The 22,276-nt window shown below is 38.7% G+C and overlaps 1 long non-coding RNA gene across 1 annotated transcript; it reads right to left on the minus strand.

The window, feature by feature from the left end:
* Window positions 1-9,196: 9,196 nt before the first annotated feature.
* Window positions 9,197-16,296, minus strand: LOC126649427 (uncharacterized). The gene is made up of 3 exons (XR_007631040.1): window positions 16,143-16,296; window positions 14,357-14,429; window positions 9,197-9,275 (listed from the first exon to the last, which is right to left on the minus strand). It is a non-coding gene; the product is annotated as an uncharacterized LOC126649427 (long non-coding RNA).
* Between the last annotated feature and the right edge of the window lie 5,980 nt (window positions 16,297-22,276).

The following is a 22,276-nucleotide window of genomic DNA, read 5'->3' on the forward strand; positions in this document are numbered from 1 at the left end:
CCATCATTCAAACTGAATATAAACCTGATGCTTTGACAACTTGTATTTATTAGACACCCAGGCTACGTTTCAGTGTCCTGAGCTTACACTCCTACTCAGTTCTCCAAGCTGACCTCTGCATGTTCCTGGGGCACTGACCAGTGAACTTTGAAAATGTGTCATCACATCTCATGCCTAATGGGTTTTCTGCAGAACTTTTGCTGCTGTACAAAATATACAGCACCCAGTGGGAGGTGTAACCATCTCTGCTTCTTTACTGTTGGACACATGTTAAAGCACACAAAAGTTTTGTGGGTTGGTGCAATCAGGAATACTCTTGGCAGTTGTCAGGAAAAAAAAAAAACAAACACAACTAAATATAGATAAAACAACATTTTTTTCTGGGCAGAGAAAGTGGTCATGTCTATGCAATTCACAACATATAATATTTACATTCCTCAAGACCTTTCAAAATGAGGGGTTATGACTGTGGCATGAAACAAGGTATCTTGGAATCAAATTAACTATGTCTACCAAGAAATTGAGAATCATGAAAAAAAAAGGAGAAAGAAGATAAGTAACTGACTGCTTTTTGGCATCAGTATGTTTTTGAGAAACAACAGAGGCAAAGGACAGATGACAGAAAACTGAGGTGGGAGGTAACATGGTGAAGGAACACAATTGTTGAAATGTCAAAAGAAGATTGAGGTAAGAGAGAGTATCTCTAACCACTTCAGAAATTTTTCTTTATTGTCAGATTTTAAGTCAACAATGTCATTTAAACAAGGAGTAGAATTTTTTAGCAAATTAGTTGGCACAGCACTGCAGGTCAGAAATCTGCTTCCAAGAAATACTGGTTGGCAGAAACATTTATCTAATGAGGTCTTTGTACACTACCACTAGAGAACCAAAGGACTGCTTTTGCAAAGTTATAGACTGGCACTGACTGAGATTTGTGAACTTTAAACTGGGTGTTGTACCAGCTTCAGCAGAGATGTAATTTAAGCTTGGACTTCAAGGAGAGGGAAAGAATATATCTCATAAATCTGTGTCTGTGCCATGTACAATGAATACTAAGCCATTTAAAAGCTGCAATTGAATTACTACTTCACTTAGGGTAATTCTTTATCTGTACAATCAGTTTGTTTCATCAATCCCAAAATTTTGATGTCAAGATTTACTTTTGATGTGAAGTTGTAAATATCAGAGCACAGGTAATCAGGTTTATATCACACCTGGCCTGAGATGTCAAGGGAGAAAGAGGTAGAGTGACAGACACTTCATATCAATTTCGATAACACCAGGTTCTCTAAGTTGCAAGCAAGGTGGCTCAGAAGGGTCAACACAACCTGGGAGCAACACCAAAGAATTCAGTCCTCTTCTTTTTGACTTTTCTGACAGCTGAGCTGGATGTGTTTTTCCCACTGAAAGATAAACTTCCTAAACAGGGACAACTGCTGTATCAATCAATATCTTTACTGTAATCTCATTCCTTAAGTTTGGTGACACAATTGAAGCAGAGCTGGACTAAGTTAAAGAAATAGAAGGGCATCCTCATCTGTATATCTCTTGATATTCTGGTTTTCACTAGTTCAGATGATCAATATTACAGACATGCATCTCAGAGTTTATATTGAATGTCTTCTGGTGCCTTGGACCCACATGAATAAGAAGGGAATATTTTTAACTACTAAACCCAGCATTATAATTCAAGTCATATATTCTATCTTATGATTTTATGAAATAGAATTATTGCCTGCAGGTGTTAATTTCAAAAGAGAACATAGTTTTCTGTTCAGAACAGGTTATTATAGATAGTTGTGTAGCTAGACTATACTCACTGTCACTCAGGAAGAGAAAAAGCCTCAAACCAATGGGAAATATAACAAGGGAAAATTCTAGGAAAGCAGTTTAATTTTTAATATATATTAATCTTCAGCTCTTGGAAAAAACACTTATCATGTACTAGAATATGAAGAAAAAAGCAAGACTAAAATCATAATAAGCTATAACTACAAATAAAAATTTGCAGAAATCTGACCCACTCAGGAGGCATTAGAAGCCTGATAACTTTGGGGGCATTTAAACTAGACAGCAGAGAAAAAGTTGGTATTGTCATGTAAGGGTCAGACATATCCTAGAGAAAAGAAGTAAAAGATGACAAGATCAATCTTTTTCATTTGAAGGTGTTGTGTATAAATAGAGCTCAGACATTGATAAAAATAAATAAGTAGATGCATATCAAATCCACTAAAATTTCCAGTGAAGTGAACAAAAATTTCAAACAAATTGCATAGATGTACTCTGTAAGAAGAATAAAGTACTGCGTCTCTCTGTGATTCTGGGAGATTACTAACTTTTATAGTTCATCTTTTCTTAAATTATCTATATCTTTTATTCTTCTTCAGCCAGAAATTCTCACTCATACAGGAAAAGCAAGAGAAAAAAATTTTTCACCTGAGAATTTCTTCCTGTGTCAGAACTTGTATTGCGTTCTTTAGAATATAAACTGAAGAGAAACAGATGTATTTTCCACTTCCCCCACCACCACCCCGCATCTTAGAATGGGGTTCTTTACAAATGATGTAAGCATCCAAGCAAGCCTGATGTTTTCTCCCACTTTCCCACTTTATCACACCTTGGTCTCTTAAGTACTCTCAACCTGTGACCCCTCGAGTGCAACTGCATCTTCTTCCAAGTCAAGCGCTGCTTTTTTCATAAAGGAATTGATCAAAAGCTGCTCTCAGTCAGTAAGCACCTTCCATGCCCCAAGAATACTCATCTGCTCAGGAATATTAAGAATTCACCGTGAAAGAGGATTAAAGAATCAGCTACTGGTAATATGAGGAACAGGAGTTATCCTGACTGAAAACTGATCCCTAAAATGACTTCACGCCTGAAAACAGCGCCTGAAGACTGATCTCAGCTTAGAGCAGAGACAAGAAACACTTTCACTTGATGAAGGATCAAACGCATTTGGTGTTAACATACCCTTCATGTTACAAAGTAATGGCATGCACACCATTCAGGTGCTGACTGAGCACGCAGAATTGCACTAAGGGTGCACAGTTCTCAGTGAATGAATGGCAGGAGAAAAATTGAGAGCAAATCAGGTAAATCTTACCAGGCAACCCCTGAGAAAGATAAAGGTGGGTTTTTTTCAAGAAGGTTATGTAAATATGTTGAGCTTGTACTCCCTGTTGGGCTATTACTCACTGTACAGTTGGCTTAAGGCAATTACAATCTAACATGAAACCTAATCTGCATGTAGACTCAGCTCAACAATCCAAAATCATGTCCAACAACATTTATCACTGCATACGGTCCCACTGAAAATCACTGGGAAATTACTGTACATCTTAAATGGCACTTTAGCATCATAAAAATGTGCAAGAAAGAACTCTAAGATAATTTTCAATAAGCTATCTGAAGTATTTAGAATTTACTTTTCTAAGGGAGAATCACGAGAAAAAAAAATAAAATAAAAAAGATTCCCTGAGCAGCTTTGTGGTTCGCCTTCACAGAAAGACCTTCACAATATAGTGGAAAAAACTGTTTTCGTAATGGAAGACCATAAACTTTTATTTTCTTTCAGCTCTAATGGTATTTACAGTGTCACGGAGATTGTTGCTGTCTTTACTAAAAGGTCAAGGAGTAAGATTAATGCACTTGGAAAGACCCTTAAATAGAGTGAAGCTTCAAAACAATCTCACTTTTTTTTATAGTCAGCATTTATTTCCAGTTCTTGGCTTTAATGCAGTTTTTGATAATTGAGTTTAAAAAAAATATTTGAGGCTTTAGTTTTCATCATTAGCAAATTATATTAAAACAATAGAAGTACCTTGGAGACAGAAAATGCTGTCATGAAAGCTTTACTTGTTCTTATGATAACAAAATGCCACACACAGATTCAGTTTCAGCAGTCCTTCTGTAGCAATCTAGATTGAGAAATCCTGATGGTCATTAGAATACCTGTTCAGCTTCTGCTGTCTGAAACAACACAAACTAAAGAGCCTAGACCATTTAAGAAACAATTGTTACTTTAAACTTTCAAACTGCACACGTTATTTGAACAATTTATCTCTTGCCCTCTTACGCAGTTCAAGAATTGCAAAGGAACTTCTATCCAAAACTGCCTAAGATTTAAACCAAGTAATGGTGCAAAAGCCTCAAAAGATCAGAGTGGGAGGAAAAAGAAGACAGTATAATTGATTACTCAAAGTTATCAGTGTTCACATCCTGAGCAAGGCATATGCCTACTGCTCAGTGAACAGGAAAGAAAGCCAAAGGGAGGAAGGAGGCAGGGAGTTATTTCTGCTTTTTTTTTTATATCACTCATAATTTTAAAGACTTCTATCATGCTTCTGTCATCCATCTCTTTTGTAAACTACATGCCTTCAGTCTCTTCAGTGTTTCTCACTGTGAAAATTCAACCAAATCTGCGATTTGCCCTCCACCCTAGATTTTGTTATGTTCTTTTCTGGTAAGTTAACAGGAAGAATTAAAAAGAACTATGTTAGATCATTAACATCATGTTAGAGAAGCAATAATTATCATTATTTATAAATTATCTAATATGCACATGCGGGAATATATCATTAATACAATATATTCTGTTTTAATTTCCATTGAAGTCTCAATCATGTCTTATTATGTGAGAAGAGGCAGATGGACCTAGGAGAGAGGTTCCAGACCACAGTCTCTTATGCCAATGTAGAAAACAGGACACAAAGGCAGCAATATACCTTAGTACTTTGTGTTTTGTGATTTTCAGCAGGAACTACGCAGGGGCCATTTTGACATTGGAATAAATGGCTATGAAATATCAAGTATATCACTGATTTTCTTTGACTGTCCAACTATAGCATGAGAGCTGTGTACTTGCTCTTCATTTGCCTCTTGCTGCCCCTAGTGACATAGAAGACTTTGAGCTGAAAGCTCCCACCAGGGTATCCTGTGCATCTTACATGAAATAAAATCTCATGACCTCTCATAGGATCTGGATCTGTCACTCCTTGTTCCAAACAGCATATGCCTGAAATTTTGTGACTTCATTTGTCCTTATTCAGTTTTTTAGGCACACTGTCAGCTGGGAATATTCAGTGGTGCATGTAAAAAGCTTCAGTACTGATCCTTCGCCCAAGCAAGACCTCATTGCCTGTCAGCATTTTCTGACATGAATAAAACAAAGGGATTCCCTATTTGAATAGGTGACACAGCTACTGAAACTGAGGAAATTCCCCACATCTGCTTCACAATTTGAAACATCTAAAATGAGTTAGGACAAGCAATTTTTAAAATCTGATGTAAAGAAACTGTATTGGCCAGTCCTACTCTCGATTTCTGAGATTTTTTTCCCTTAGTGCAAGTGTTTGTGGGGTTATTTTCCCTGACTACCAATACTCCCAGGGGATGAAGAGAGTGGGAAAATGACCTCAGGATGAACAAATTAGAGAAATCGTAATGGTCATAAGTAGGAGAACCACATTTCATGGCAACCTATAGCAATAAAATTCCTAAAATATCCTAGTGAGATATTCAGCTGTAGAAGCCAAGAAATCTAGAGTGCAAAGCTATGGTAAAACTCAGCAAACAGACAGTATGCCAGATGTCATTAGAGTAACTGTCAGAACGTCTATCCCTAAATATAAATAAACTCTTACTTATAATAATTCATAAATTAATTACAAGAATAATTATAAACAGGTAGATTAAATAAGAGATGAGTTAGCAGGAAGATTGGTAAATAAGTTTCCTTTGGAAATAGCAAATAAACTGAGACAGATAGTCATTTTACTGTCAAAGCACGCTGTGATAAAGACTGCACATCCGCCTTTTATAAGATTCCTCATGAGAATCCCAAAGAATGAGGCTTTTTAAAGAATTTAAACAGCCTCCTAGCAGAGAGCCCATATTCCACATGTGAAGAACAAAACCTAATTTTCCTTGGACTAATATTGATAAAAGTTACAGCTATTTGAAAGAATCCTACTGATGAAACGAGTTTGGACAAGGTATTTTTTCCTATTATGAGCAAAGCATGATTCTTTTCTGTTTGGCTTTTTATTAACTTTGCAAGCTCAAAAATGCTGTGTTTGTCAGATATATATCTAAATGTTAATCCTGTGAAAGAGAGTCACAAAGAAACTTCTAGTTCTATTCTTGTTCAGAAGTAAATTGCCTTCTCAACCTGTATTTCTTATAATCCAAAGCTGTAAAGGGAGCTTAAAGTCTCTCCTGCCAATTTATGTCCATGCATAGCTATCAATAATTGCACCATTGATCCCTTTCATCTGTCTTAATTTGCTTAAACTTATCCAAACATATTCAAACAGTTTCTTTCATAAGCTGCTTTGGTCCACTCCTGCATCAGTGCAGCCCAAGGTGCTGTTGGTCTTTTTGGCTTGTTTGTCACAAGGTCATGTTGATGCCTTTTGTCCAGCCAGGCATCCTCCAGGACCTTTCCTGCAGAGTTGTTTCCCAGGCAGTCAGCCCTCCACTCGTACCTGTGCATGGTGTTGTTCTTCCTCAGGTTCAGGACTTTGCACTTCCCTTTGTTTGTCTTCGTAAGTACCCTATTGGCCCACTTCTTCAGCCTGCCAAGGTCCCTCTGAAAGGCAGCACACTCATGTGCTGCATCAACCACTCCTCTCAATTTTATATCACTTGCAAACCTGCTGAAGGTGCACTCTGTCCCCTCTGTCACTGCTGCAGAGGTTATCCTATTTTGATCTTAACATGTTCAGTGTCAATTTTTATGAACCAGATCCACAGACTGCAAATCCTGGGTATAAATATAATCATGGACTATCCCTTCACCCCTGAGAAAATATTTCTTGCTTGAAAATTTCCCCATCTATTCTGTGTTTGATGTGAATTTGAAAAAAAAAAAAAAAAAAAAAAGAAAAAAAAAAGATTTGGCAACTCTGTCTATACGGAATCATTCCAATGGTTCACCAATTTGCCACAAATTTGTAATCTGGATTGGGGAAAAATACAGCATCTTCAAATCTGAGGCCACGATGATGAGTATTTATTATCGTAATAAAGTCTTTAATGAAGCTAAAGCTGTCTTAGATGTCTTGAGAATTTCCTGGGCCCTGTGAAGACTGGGAAGATTAAGACCAGTCTACTTATTAAGATACAAAAATATGAAGATAACTGTCAGTCTTAAAATTTTTCATTTTTTAAATAGAGCTATGATTAATATTAAAAGGATGTGATGTTCCCATGTTTAGCCCAGTTTAGCTGAGGGCTGCCAAAAACAGCAGTGGAAAGGGGATGAACTTCCTACACTGTACATCTCAATGAGACATGAGCTTCAAAGACGGTGTAGGCAACTGAAAACCTAATGCAATTAGTTAATCAGTTTTTTTCTCCCCTTTATTAGTGTTACATTTAGAGTTCTATATTTGAAACACACAAAAGGAGGAAATGAGCATCTGGAACTCACCTACGTCACAAATACTGCATATTTTGCAAATCATTTTTTAACATGACTTTTTTTTCAGTGCAATGAAAGGTTCTTATTTCCTGCCTGTCACATTTTCATCATTAATGTAGCTTACTGAATAGCTAACAAAATGGTAATGAAAAGCAAAATATCTGGTTTCCTCCATGGTGTGTTTCTGGGAAAATGGTAGAGTGCTTTACCCTACCTGAGCATTTGCCTTTAGTCCTAAGTGGAGAACCCACTTCATAGTATTTTTTTGCATAGTTCTTGTATTCCTGAGACAGTTTCTTAGAACCACTAGGCCACCAGTGTCCTTCTAGCATGACTAATGATTAATAATTGTTATTACTATTATTTACCTGCAAGGGAAAAGTCAAATGACTACTTTTTCAAACAGTGACTACAAGCAATATTAAAAGAAAAGTCTTCAAAGTGAAGCAACTACCAACTGGTAATTATTGTTACTTTTCTCTCACATACCACTCATTCTCAAAAGGATTTACATGTTATTAAAGAAGAGATTCCAAATTTAAACAAAAACAGGTTTCAGCTTCTGAACTAAACTCTGTTTCATATTCTGCAAGTGAATATTCGAAGTTTTCTGTATTTACAGAGGGAAAATCTTTCATTATCTTCTCATCATGTCATCAGAATTCTGCATAATAAAAAAATTTTAGACTCACACTTTTGTTCAGTTGTGTTGGAAAAACAAAATACAACTCCAAAAAATGGATGGAACAACTTATTAAACACCAGATATGGTGGAAAAAAAATTAGATCAATGCTTTCAGTGCCACTGTTGGCTGGCAACTTCCAGTATTTCTGTGAAGGATTCCTAGTCAGGGTGATGTCAATTCAAAAGATCATGTAACATGTTGGAAAAAGTGCATTTAAAAATTCATATTTCCTGCAATTTATATGGATCTCAGATCTAGAATCTTTTGGTCTTTAAAATTAATTTCCATATTAATAAGTCATTATAAAGATGAATAGACTTGTAACCAATCACAGAAATATCTTGCTAGTGATATTCAGTTTTGAGGACCTATTCACACATTGTCAGTGTTTTCATTTATGGAAGCATGATCACAGGAAATGATGAAAGAGCAGTTTTTATAACTTCTAGGTGACTGTCAAAACTTCAAATCCAAATCCAAGTCTGTCAGAGTGAACAAAACTCTTCAGAAACTAATGGAACTGAACCCAATTATGTCAGACTGAACTTGGCTCAGAGACCAAATTTGTTATTAACTCTGTGTACAATCAACTTTTCCTTTGAGGTTAGGGAGAGATATGAATGACATTTATGTCCTTAGGGGAAAGCAACAACAATATCTAGAGATTTAATCCTACCTTCGTTCTATTTTAACAATTTTCTTCAAGTACTATAATAACGCACATGTGAATTCATACTCTAAGTCTTTCCACACATACCCCCAAGCCAAAGTCTTCAAATCTCTTCTAAGACATTTCAGCAAGCACAGTGTTAGATAATTTACAGAATATTTCTTTCAGGGAGAACAACAATTTTAATTTAAGTATGTGTTGTGCACTATGCTGTGTTATCAGTTAGAAAAATACTACCATCCTCTTTGCAGCCTTGATTAACTTTCATGAGATTATTTTTGCAGGGCATTTCCCACTGATAATAACACCAGAATCAGATAAATTCATATAATCCAGAATACACAAAGTGCACTTTAATTTGCAGTATCAACATCATTGTAGATCACTTAGTTTCTCCTAATGATGAGTGATGGTCCTTGAGAATATTGCAACAAAGACTAACTGGAACTGTTGATGTTCTCTGCTTCAAGATCTTCAAAGTTCAGATTCTTTCAGACTGAAAAAAAAGCAAAGAAAAAGAAGCTACAAAGGATATGAAATCTTGTTATCAGTAGAATAAGGCATAAATTTTATAGAAACTCATTTTAGGTTATTTTATGGCATTTCTTAGGGATCTTGATTTTGATGTGTTTTGTTGCTTAACTCGTCTATTTGCAAGCACCCAATTCAATTAAGACCATAAATTCATGGATTAACATTCCTCAATATTTTAGCCAAGGCATATTAACATCCTAATCACTCTCTTAGAGTAGAACTACCCAGCTCATGCCCCCATTAAAGATATGGATTAAAAAAATATTCCCCTTTGCGGTTAAAAGAGTTTAATTGGGGAAATTGTCATAAGTAGCATCAGGTCATTTCTAATTAAAAGATTCTCACTTTGTCTCTTACATGTCCTCATGTTAAATAACCCTGCACTCTAGAATATTCGAATAAATAGTGAAGATAATTTATTCTTAACAGCAGTGCTGGCGGCCTTCCTCTTCTACCATACTGCAAAAACAAACAATAAAACAAGAACAAATCCAAAGGGAAGTCAATAGAAAAAGTGTGTCCTGCTCTCTTTCCATTAATAATTTGTCCTGGGTTTCAGCTTTCCTGTCCACAGAACAGCTGTGACTAACACACTGTCCTCCCACAAGGGCACCAAATGGTGGCAGCACGGCAACAGTGACAATTAAAGCTAATTGGAATAATTGCATTTATAGGAAATCAGTTGTGTGTCAGAGAGAGGACATGCTCTGGCACAGGGAATGGTAGAACCTAAAAGTACATAGTTATGCTGGCAGTGAACTGACCAGTTAACATTTGTACCAGGATATTTCCTTGGTAACATTCTAGATCAGATGAATCAACTAATTATTGCCATTATTTTTGTTAGGGATATCAAATTTACCATACTTTGTTTCCAGAGAAGAAAATATAAAGACACAGAAAGCCCTTTTCCCATCTCTCCCAACCTGTTTTTGGCCTTCATACTTCTAGTCAGCTCATTTAATGCATTCCTGAGTGAGAACACAGACAGACCATGAAACTAGCTGAGGTTTTAAAATTACATATCCTCTCTACAAGGGTAAATCACTTAATTATTGATAAGGCTGTTGGAGAAAGACCAGTGTTTCAGCTCCAAAGAAAGTGAGAGAAGCTATACCTTCAGTTCATGGGGCAAGCAGAGCCATATGGGCACTGAGTACCTCAGACCTTCCTCGAGGCTCTGCAGCACCTTTGGCTGCACTCTTGTTGCAGGGTAGATACAAAAAAAAAAAAAAAAAAAGAAGAGGAAAAAAAACAGATGAAAGGTGATGTTTCTTCCTCTGATTGATAGTGGGAGGCCTAGGACATGAAACCACTTGTTTGGGGGATTCATATCCAGCTATCTCTCCTCCCAGTGTTACCAGCCAGTTGGGTCCATGGTGCCTTTGTCTGTGGCACTGGGAGCAGTGAAATGGGCCTCTGGAGACTTGTGAGCCCAGTGCAGAGAAGGGTCATTAATCACTTTTTTCCCCCCAAAGTACTCTGCCTGCGTCTAGAGCAGCTCCACATTACTTGAAGGATGGTCATGGAATTAAGTGAACTTGCCCTCACCCAAATCGAAATGAACATTCTCATCATATAACATTGGATAATTTCATCATGTAGGACAATGGTTTTAAACTGAAAGAGGGCAGTGTTTAGATTAGATATTAGGAAGAAATTCTTCACTATGGGAGTGGTGAGGCACTGGAACAGGTTGCCCAGCGAGATTGTGGATCTCCCATTCATGGAAGTGTTCTAGGCCAGGCTGGACAGGGCTTTGAGCAACCTGGTCTAGTGGAAGATGTCCCTGCCCACGGCAGGGTGGTTAGAACCAGACGACATTTGAGATCCCTTCCAAAGCAAATCATTCTATTATTCCATGATAACAAACTAATATGAAACGTTAGTTTCCTCCATGCCTTCCTATCAATCTCTGTATTTGAAAACACATTGTACTTTTGAAAAACATTGAGGTCTGCCAATAAAAAGGAATGCAGGGGCTTTAAGTGCTCCTCTGCAAAAACCACACAGTATATCATTTGTTCAACACACTCATTCACATTAACAGGCACACTTGAAGACACAGGAAAAACACTTCCCCAGTAAACTATGTTTAAACAACTATATCCAGAGATAACCAGACTGACTGATGAAAGCTGCATTTGGGCCCATGTGTAAGCTCCTGTAAGTAATCTGCATTCTTTCCCTAATTAATAAAATATATATTGTTTATTTCATGGAATTTCATGTTTCATATGTCTAATTATAAATTAATATTAAATGTTAACACAGAAAATTATATTAATATATTTTAATCAAGATTGAAAAAACCTATTAATTACTATTTGAGTGGCTTTAAGTGCCATTGAATCATATGTGACTCAGTTATTTGCTCCACTGCTAAAGCAATGGGGTTTTGAGCAAGACACTAAGGATTTCTTACTGACTGCCTATAGCACATTTCACCCACTCAGCCTTCATCCTTCTATCTTCTCCATCTGAAACTAAGAATTTCTCATGCATTAAATCTGAAGGTTGCTGATTAGATTTAATTCATTGATCACTTCTTAATTTAATTCACTGTTTCTGTTATGGGAAAAACAGCTGAAAGCCTACAGAAGACTGGTGGCTAACTCCAACATTCTGCAATACCTCCTGATATCTCTACAAATTTTCGACTTGGTTTGTCAAACTGCTAGATTATCATCTGAAATTAAACCAGTGGAAATTTCTAGCTCTTTCACTCAAGAAAAAAATTAGTATTCTTCATGTTCAGAAGCTATGAACCAAGAAGAAAAAAACACCAGTTGTAATTTTCATAATTTTTTAATTTCTTTTTTTTTGACTCTGGAGGTTGGCCAGGTTGTTATTGTGTGTTTATAGATGTCTTATCAAACCTCTCAAGCTAAATTGTCTCAATGAATGGACTTAGAAAGATCACCTCTCCTTTCTGTGTTGCTGTGGATAATAATGGTATTTATCTCTCCCAGAGAAGTATTTGAGGATCTGCTTAAGTATCAATTATCTGACATCTGAAGGCACAATAGAAGTGAAAAATAGGGATATAAGTAAGCAATACTTACCACTTAACTATGTAAGGCATAGAGTTACTTCTCAAGACATGAAATTTTGGAGCTATGTGTTATGTGAATATCCCGTATGGTTCCCAGCACGAACAAAATCTGAACAAAATTACGGGACTCGGATGCCTCACTAATAGTATTTCACATTAAATAAAGACAACAGCAAGCATTACCAGAGCTGCATTTCCATGCTCATTGTGCTTTGAGAATGACCACAACCTGAGATGATGGAATTGTCACCCTAGCTAAGCAATTAGTTTCTCATTTAATATTACAATGGTTGTGAATGCCCAGCATGTGCTTGGACGGCCACAGCAGAGACCACCAGCATCATTTAACGTGTTGTAGTTTTTTGTTTTGGGTTTTTTGTGCAAATCACTCAATGTGTTGTTTAAAAGACTAGGGATGCAGTTAAATGACCACTTTTCTTATTTATCTACCAGCAACTGAATCATTCTATTCTTTTAAGAGTATAAATTTAGATGCTTTTGCATTTTTATTCATTTTTCCTTTATAATGTAGTCCTCTGTCAGGGCAACTAAAAATCTAGAGAAAAGCTTGGTTTGTCTAAACAATTCACCCTGCTGCTTTAAAAGTAAAGGAAAGCTTCTCACAGATTAATGGAAAATAAAACCATGCAATAGCTGGTTTCAAAACACAGTATAAAGTTTAGCTGGCTTCTAACCAATGCCCTGATTCACAAAGGATTTCAGATTCCACACAGGCACTCAGCACCTAAATCCACAAGTGTTCTTCACAGAAATCCCCACTTATACTTTGGGTCTCCTTGGGTGATGACAAATAAAAGCTGCAGCATGTCTGTTTATCCTCTGTGGATGTGATAGCTTCCAACTCTGCTTCCTTCCAGCAAGGGCCTGGCAGGGCTGGGGATGCAGGCAGTGATCTCAGCAGTGATTTGATGCTGGTTTAGCAACCATGGGGGTCACACTTCAGTAGCTGCAGCAAGAAAATGGTGTGGAGGCTGTGATTCAGAGAGGAATCTGAGACTTAAGATACTTCCAATTTTGTTTTCCAGCACTGACACATTTACAGGGCTTTAATATCAAAACTGGTGGTTTATCCATAAGCAAAAATATATTACTTTTGATAGTTTCTTCATTGTGTTTAATGATTTTTAGAAGGGGAGGGAAGAAGGAAGCAGAAGGAAGAAACACTTGCAAAACACTTCACTCTTGCTGTTATCGATGGCACACTCCCCTTGACTCAGGAAGGAGTGAGATGAGATTAATTGTAAGGAAGCCGAGGTGATGTGCAATCAGAAAAGAAAGACAGGTGAAAATACAGTCCTAGACCCAGACATCAGTTTGAGCTTTTTCCTTGGCAACACCTTTCTACTGGAATGTGTGGGGACATTCTATAAGATTAGTAACTCCTGGCAGTTGCTCCAAAGCACTTACCAAGGGCCAGATTTCTCATCTCTGTTGGAATGAACTGATGCTCATATCACTGAACAGTATTTTAACATGTTTCAATATACAGTTTTTTGTTACAAGACCCTTTCATTCTTTATGAAGGTAAGCCATCAAAGAAAGATAGGGGAAAGACAGCAAGGCTATATAAATTTGGAAGACCAAAAAGAGGAAAAGGAAAATGAGATGGGAAAATAAAAACAAAAATTAAATAAGTGCAACTACATGACTAACTATGGGAATTCCTTTCTCATTAGCTAACTTTAGTTCCATGTCAATGTTAGGACCTGCCATAACTGTTGCATATAGTAATTAGATGCATTTTAAAAAAATAGGGCAATACCTACAGCTTCCTTCTTCATTTGGTGAAATTTCATTGTTGGCAATATTTAAAGAGCTGCAACTCCTACAAGAACATCACTGCTCCATCTTAGATCCAGAGTTTTCTAGCACTCAAAAATTAGAAGACTGTTCAGACTGAAATATTTAGTTCAACTTCTAAGGGACATGAGGAACAAGAAGCCTGTTTGCCAGAGACGTGGACGTACCTGAAGGTGTAGTCTTTCACCCCACTGTTTGGGCCAAGCATCAGGAAGGCAATGTTCAACACAGTGAAATGAGCTAAAGGGAATATGGGACACAACAAAGAGAAAAAGGAGATTTAAAACATTACAGTAGAACAATAACTACACAAGGCTTTCAAATCTTAAATAGCATTCTACCCATCCAACCTGACATGTCAGTTTCAATTGTAAAATATTTGGGATAAAGAATAAGGAGTTTGTAATTTCACTTCATTTGTTTTTTAGACATAAACAGGGAATTTTTGACCCATCGCTGCCATCAGCCAAGTAACACAGTCCCAGCTAAGGCCAGCTGAACAAGAAACCTACTCAGAGCTGGACCTCTGCTCCAGACTGTCTCTACCAGAAGCAGTGTTTTAAAAGAGTAAATGAAGATCAAGGAATTTGAAACTGCCCAAGGCAGTTAATTTTATTTTTTTTTTAAATGTACTACTTCTCATCTCCACACATGAAAACAGAGCCAGTAGTGATGATATCATGTACTGAGTTCTCTAAATGGTACTGTACACAACAAACTGGTTTGGTTTTGACCATATAAAGTCTAGTTTAGTAGTAGTTTTTTGTTCATTTTAGTTATTCTAGTTCATCTTAGGACAACAGACTTGTGTAAAATATTATCATAGGAAACATATGCTTTTCCTGAGCTAGATTTCAGTTGCTTTTTTCTCTCCCCCTTTTTAAACAGTATTTACACAGCATTTTAATTAACTTCTGAACACTTCAGGTTTACAGCTGCTATAATGGATGATTCACAATGATCAGAACAGAGGTTTCCATTCCAATTTTGTGAAATAGTGGTGTTCTTTGTATTCGTACCTCAGCTACACTGATATCAGCCTAACTGGACGTTTTCACCATAGAGGTGGCTTCTGTGATTACATTTGACCAGCCATAAAAGGGATTTCCCAGAACAAGGAATGCAAACGCTTTTATAGCCTTTTAGGTAACATCAGAATTTTTTTAAATTTTGTTAATATGAGCTTTTGCCAATCACTAACAGCATGATCCAAATCCCATTTGAAGGCAATGGAAAGTCTCCCATTGAGTTTGATGGCCTTTGGATCAGTCCCTAAGTGCATTTAGACTTAATGAGATGTTAATGTGAATTTTATGCTGCTGTGTATAGGAATAGATCTTCCAAACTTCCCCCCCCCTTCACTAATGCAAAAAGAGTGATCTGCCTTTTTAAATTTTTAAATTTTATTTTCCTGCTTTAATCGTTATGCACGCAAAAGGAGGATTTATGCAGCTCATTCTGTTCCCTACCTTCACCCCCTCCCACCAACCTTTATCACTGACAGACTGAAAACTGCAGAGAGCATCACCGGCTCTCGGGGGCGTCTAAATGAGAAGGAAATATCGGCGTCCCTCTTTGGCTAATTACGGTCTTGAAACTTCGGTTTGAAGAACGGCAAAATTAAGGCTTGGGGGGTGGATGAAAAAAAAAAAAAGAAGAAAAAAAGAAAAGAGGAAAAAAACCCCAACACCTAACAACACGAACAACCAAAAACCACCAAAACATGGGGAAAGCGGTAGAGTTTAATCTTGGTTTCTTGCACCACCTGGCGGGAGATGTGAGCTGGGTCAGGTCCTTCCCCGCACCCAAAGCGACAGCCCGGGGCTGCGGAAGGTGGGGAGGGAACCGCTTCCTTCTCCCGCGGGTTTTTGGAGTATTTTACCCGCCCCAAGGAAGGCAGCCGAGGGTGGGAGGAGAGAGTGGGCGCCGGGTGGCAGGTCTCGGCTCACGCACCTCCATCGAGGTGAGATTTCTTGTTGGGCGCCAGAAGGCAATGATGCTTATTCCGCAGCTCCTTAGCGCTGTCAAGCGAGTTTGACTTCCCGGAGGACGCGGCGACATTGTGTGACTCACCGCGGCGAGAAGATTAACCCCTTCGTTTCATTGGCCTGAGGCACGACCTGCTGGTTATGCACAGGTTTGCAGAGCTGTATGCCTGTTGGACAAGTAAGTATTTCATACATGAATACATAGGAATTCTCAGAAGAGAAAAACACATCTTGTGGAAATGTCTCAGTCACCCTGAGAAGAAGAAAACCATAATTTGCTCAGGGTCAGTTACATTGATGACCTAGGGAACACCCACTGAGTGTGGAAAGTTGGAGACTCATCACAACATCTACTGTAGGATGCAATTTTCATCAGTGTGAGAAACTCCGATATTTCTCAGAAACTGTTATCTTAAATCTAATATTTTATAAATATTTGGAATACAGACAGAAGTTAAAGGCAACATTTTCATGCCCTTAGGCAGAAAGTGAGCTTTCTCTGGAACACACTGCTCCACATCTTTAAAAATCTAAGTAGAAGATTCACCCCAAGCTGAATTACAAGGGAATCTCTGGCTCCAGACAACTGGAGCTAGGAGGGTGGCTGAAGTGACACATCCTTCCTAGGACAACTGTCCTAGCAAGAAGGTGAGAAGTAGGCTTCAGACTATGAGAGTTATTCTGGTTGCTCAACAGCCTAATGGCCTGATAACTTTTTTGAGCTACCTTGAGCGGGGCACTATGATGAGGCTCCAGAGTCTCAGACCCCTTTCCTTAGACAAGTTAGGCAGCTTGTCTAACAGCACTAACACAGCGATGATGACACAGGGTTACACTGTGAACTGAAGCACAGGGAGAGAGAGATTTGCATCAGGCCATGTGATAGAGGATATCCAGCTATGTGACAGCGTGAGTGCATGCAGTCAGGACTGTACAACAATGACTCTGGGCATATGGTTAGACACATGGAAAGAGGGTTTTCCATGGATTCATAGCCAAACTACATGGCCTGCTTTGGCAGAAGAGGTGGCAAGCTCTGACCTAGGTATTTGACACCACTGGGGTGGAAGTAGCTGAAAAGTTTCATCATTTATTAGTTTTCCTGAGGGCCCAAGAAGGAAGAAAAAAAAGAAAGTGTTACCAGCAGTGAATATTTATAACAATCATTATTTATTTTCTCTCCATTCCTTCAATATCTGCTTCTGTGGTAAAGGCCAGTTATTTGACAGGCTGCAGAGTATAGATTCTCACTGTGTTGATTGATAATTGAGGTATTTGTAAGTCAGACTCCATTATGTAAGGTGTTTGGCATGCCTGACTTTTAAATAGAAACTTTTCTCAAACATGCATCTTGAAAGGCCATTACAAACCCTCTTTTCCCAAAAAGCCTGAAAAGAGACATACTATCTCTATCTTCTTTAAATGTCATCAAACTAAGCCTATTTATTACACACTTCAGATTCAGCTTAACATCTTCAGCATGATGTTGTATTTTAGGAGAATGGTAATCTCTTAGATTGCTTGCAAACATGCTGTTCTTCAGTGAAAAGAAAGAGAAGTATGCCCTGCATTAAACCCAAACCAGAAAAACTTGCATTTACCAGAGAACTATTGTTATGCACTTGGTCAAGAATTTTCTGATCTAGCTGAAGTATGAGCAGCTTTTAACATTAACCACTTGCAAAGCATACTGGAACATGGCCATGGATAGGAGTAGTAAATATTGAGATATGAAATCACATCCTCAAATAGATAATTCCTGCAGTGCGCCAGTCACAATAGCTGTATCAACTCAAACTTTCATCCCACCCAGATTGTATGGGTATGTCCAACACCTGGTTTATGAATCCTGCCAGCAACACAGGAGCAGCAATAGTGCACCAGGCGAGCTGTAGCAGATGACATCTTTTATCTACATTCGCAAGCTGATCACCCCAGCTGTTTGGTACAGTTTGTTTACTCCTTGAATTCCCCCCATGCTTCCTCTCTTTGCCCTCATCTGCACTGAGCAAAAAAGTATATAAATGAAAAGGAGCTCAGGCTGATAGACCACAAGTTCACTGCCAGAGGAAGGTTAGTTCCCAGACACGTAGAACCCGAAGACATTACATATTTTGTCTTAGCTGCACTCAGTGAGCAGTGATTATTTACAGGGTCCAGGGTTTAAGTGTGGCAGATGGATGCAGACTACCAGTTCCCATGAACAAAGATTCTGTTTCAAAAAAAAAAAAAAAGGTGTGTTCAGCTTCTGGAAAAGAAATTTACCTCTCAGCAGGGACTGGCAGCTCTAATCTTATTTACATTTCTCAAAGCAGTGGTACGCATCTCTCTTTCTCAGCCCTAACTCGTTCTGCCAGCTGAAGCTGTGCTACACAGATAGGTAGTAAATAACGTGGGATTGTGCAGATTGTTGTGAGGCCTTTTCCTTCTTCTGTGCTGCGAGTGCCTTTTCAGAAGAAACAGTTAAGCTGTCAGCAGAGCAGGATTACAAATCTGATACTCAGTGCACTTTTGGACAGTTAGAGCTTGCAGGCGTTTTCCATGAATAGGCGCCAATCTTTTCACTGCCACACTGGTGAGGTGTTCTGTTGGGTTAGTCATTTTTTTAGACAGAGATCAGAGAAACAAGCACAGGAAGGTAAAAACAGATATCATTTTGTAGAATCATGTAAGGCAGAAAAAAAGCTAACGTTATGAGACAATGGCATTTTACTCCTAGGCTTTGAATTAAAGAGTCTTTCAACCTTATTTAGAGGATTTGCATTGTCAAAGCAAAATTCCTGATCATAATCACTTGTTGCTGTAAATACTGAGGATTCTACTCTGTGAAAATACAGATGAGACATATTAGCAAACATAGCATTGAGTCTCATTATGACTTCTGTGCATAATGAAAATGTTAAAAGCAGTACAGTTTCTTTTGAAATAATGCTAGCACTTAGAGTATAATGGTGCACCCTTGAAGATGTTATTTTACAAATGTTCAGCATGCAGGCACTCATACTAATGCTTGTTGTAATACAACAGAAACCTGTACTCCTATAAATTCTCACTAAGGCAATCTACTTAGAGGGATGGGAGGAGTTGCCTTTATGTTATATTGTTCATTTGAATGTCAACGTCATTCGCCATTCCTCTATTCATATGGCTTTATTAATAAAAATATTTCTTAGGTGGAGATGAGCAAACAACCCAGATTAAAAGCACGTAAGGCTCCGGTGATTACAGCAACAGTCAGTGCCTCTGGGCAGCCACCTCTGCTTGAGGGATTTGGGCTCACACCCTGAAGGCGTTAATAAGGTCGGGAGTCTCAGGCATAGTAATAAGGGAGAAGTTCCCAGATTTTGAAGAGCCTTAGGCTCTGTTATACCTCTCAACAGCTGCTCCTGGCAGAAGGAGTCACAGCATTGTCCTGTGGTGGAAAATTACTGATCCAGTTCCATAGGTCAGAGGCTGAAATTTCTGGGGCTGGTGTACATCACAGGGCATCACTGCTCCTGCCACCAGCCTGACAGAGAGCGACCACCCACACCTGACAAATCGATACGATCCTGTCCCACAGATCTCCCTCTTCACAGGGAGGTGCTTTGAAGTAGAAAAAAGAAATGTCATAGAACTCATGATAAAAACCTGAACTCTGGCAATAGAATGCCTCCTTTTGGTTCTATTAACAGCACAAACAGCAGGTACTAGCACAGATGAAGCTCTACTGTGTGCTAATAGGTAACACAGTTTCTCTTTATCCCTAAATAAAAAGACTACAAGGATGAACACAAGGAAGGGAAAAACAAAACACAAATACATTAAACAACCAACCAACCAACCAACCAACAAAAGGGGGTCCCTAAAATCTTTGAAGCCAGAGTTTATTAGAATTTCTGGTTATTTCCCCCATCATAGTGCAATCAGATTCACTTACTCAGTTATCTTAGATCCTGAACAGTTTGGCATGATACTTATAGAGAAACAGGAGGGAGGAACTGCCATGTCATCTTCCAACACTCTAATCAATTTTATGCTGGTTTTACTGAACTGGAAAGTGTGCATTTGTTTTTGTGGAGTATTGCCATTAAACGTGTTTTCTCAAATAATGCAGATTATTTCCAGGAAAGAGATGAAAGAAGTCTATAGTTTTCTACAGTGAAAATGTCCTGAACAGTGCAGCCTGTCTCTCCACTATGTTTTTCAAAAGAAAAGCTCCCCCTAAGGCTCTGCGCAGAAGATGACAGTAAAGAGAATGTACCTTCTAATGCCTAATTGGTTACCACAGAGAAAATGTGAATTGCAATGAAAGTGATACAAAGATACAGTTTAAGGCCAACATGTTTCTTTGTCCTTACTGTCATATATGAAATTATAACATTGAAGTAGAAACGTGGCAGGTTGCAATAATTGTAACCAAATTTCTTGTAAGCAACAGAAATAATATTCTTTTTTTCTAGTAAACTACTTCTCATTTTACTGCATCTTCACACACATGCACTATGGATGAGTTCTCAAAATACTATATTTTGCCTTTAATTATCTAGAAGAAGAGTTTAATGTCACAGAAATAACAGAATATTCTGAGTTGGAAAGGACCCACAAGGATCAATTATAGAATGCTATTTTTTTAAATTACATGGAAAACATTTTTTCCTCACTGTCTCTGTGCATGTATTTCTACAAATAGTGGCATCTTCTCAGCTTTTACTTAGACCACTCCTACTAGGTAACACCACTACCATAATGTCCAGGCCATGACAGGATGTCTTTCTGTCCAGTCCAGAAAGGACTGTGGTGGGTTGACCTTGGCTGGACACCAGGTGCACACCCTGTGGCTCTATCACTCCCCTTCCCAGCGGGACAGAGGAGAGAGTAAGGCGGAAAAAACCCAGCTCATGGGTTGGGATAAGGCAGTTTATTTAAGGCAAAAGGTAAAGCGAAGCTTGAGCACACAGGACCAAAAGATAGCAGGGTTTACTCTCTACTTGCCATGAGTAGTGATGGTCGGCCACTCCCAAGAAGCAGGGCTTCAGTACGTGTGACTGTTTCTCAGCAGGCAGCCATTAGGCAATGAATCCCTGCCCTCCTGCTCTTTGCCTCAGCTTTTATATCTGAGCTGAAGTCATATGGTATATCCCATATATCCCACATCATATATCCAAATATCCCTTTGGTCAGTTTGGGTCAGCTGGCCTACTTGGGTCCCCTCACAGGATCTTGACCTCAACTAAGGAAGGAATGTTACAGTGTTGGTGCTGTGCTCAGCAGTAGCCAAAACACCATTGTGTTATCAACACCCTTCTAGCTGCCAATGCAAAGCACAGCACTGTGAGGGCTACTGTGGGGAGATGAACTCCAGCTCAGCCAGACCCAATACAATCTCCACCCCTTATTCCATACCACTTACGTCATACTCAGATCTCATATCTGACTATCTCCTGCGCTAGCACAGATCTTCCACCACTTCAGGTCTTGGGATCCATTCTGTTGGGATGGGTACTGAGGGCAGGAGAGGTAATTGATCGTTGGGCACCAACACCAGCCCGGCTCGGGTCACTGTCACACTGTCGTTGGTCCTGACAGAATTTGCTCTTCATTGTCCTGTGACTTTACTTCCTGCAACACAACTCAAAACACAGATCATCTTTTTCCCATGGTTAAATCTCCTTGAGGCACACTCCGGGTCTTCCCATCTTCCTTCATTACTCACCAGGTACACCCTGGTCCCTGAGCAAAGACAATCCCATGGATAGGTTTGCATTTTCTCAAGGGAGGAGAAACCCACACTGACTTCCTCAACCACTTCCCCATGTGTAGTACTGGGACTTTATCCCCTCCCACAGTGTGTAGGGTTTTTTTTGGGAAGGACAGGGCAGTTGGCAGATCCCCTAGTGTTGACTTGAAGATCCTCTCTCTCCATCATTCCTTGAAGCTACCAGCCATACCACACAATCAAAAACATACAAAACCAAAACCTTTCTAGTTTTTACTTCTGTTATATATGGGAGTCATTCTAACTGCAGATGTTCCCCTGGAATTTGTGGCAAAAAATAATATGCAGTCACATAACTCTGGAGCTCCCTTAAAAAGTGCTTAAGTCTGTGAGAAGTTTGA

Source organism: Myiozetetes cayanensis, unplaced genomic scaffold, assembly GCF_022539395.1.
Source record: "Myiozetetes cayanensis isolate MyiCay16 unplaced genomic scaffold, myiCay2020 scf5-8, whole genome shotgun sequence".
In the NCBI taxonomy this organism is placed as follows: Eukaryota; Metazoa; Chordata; class Aves; order Passeriformes; family Tyrannidae; genus Myiozetetes; species Myiozetetes cayanensis.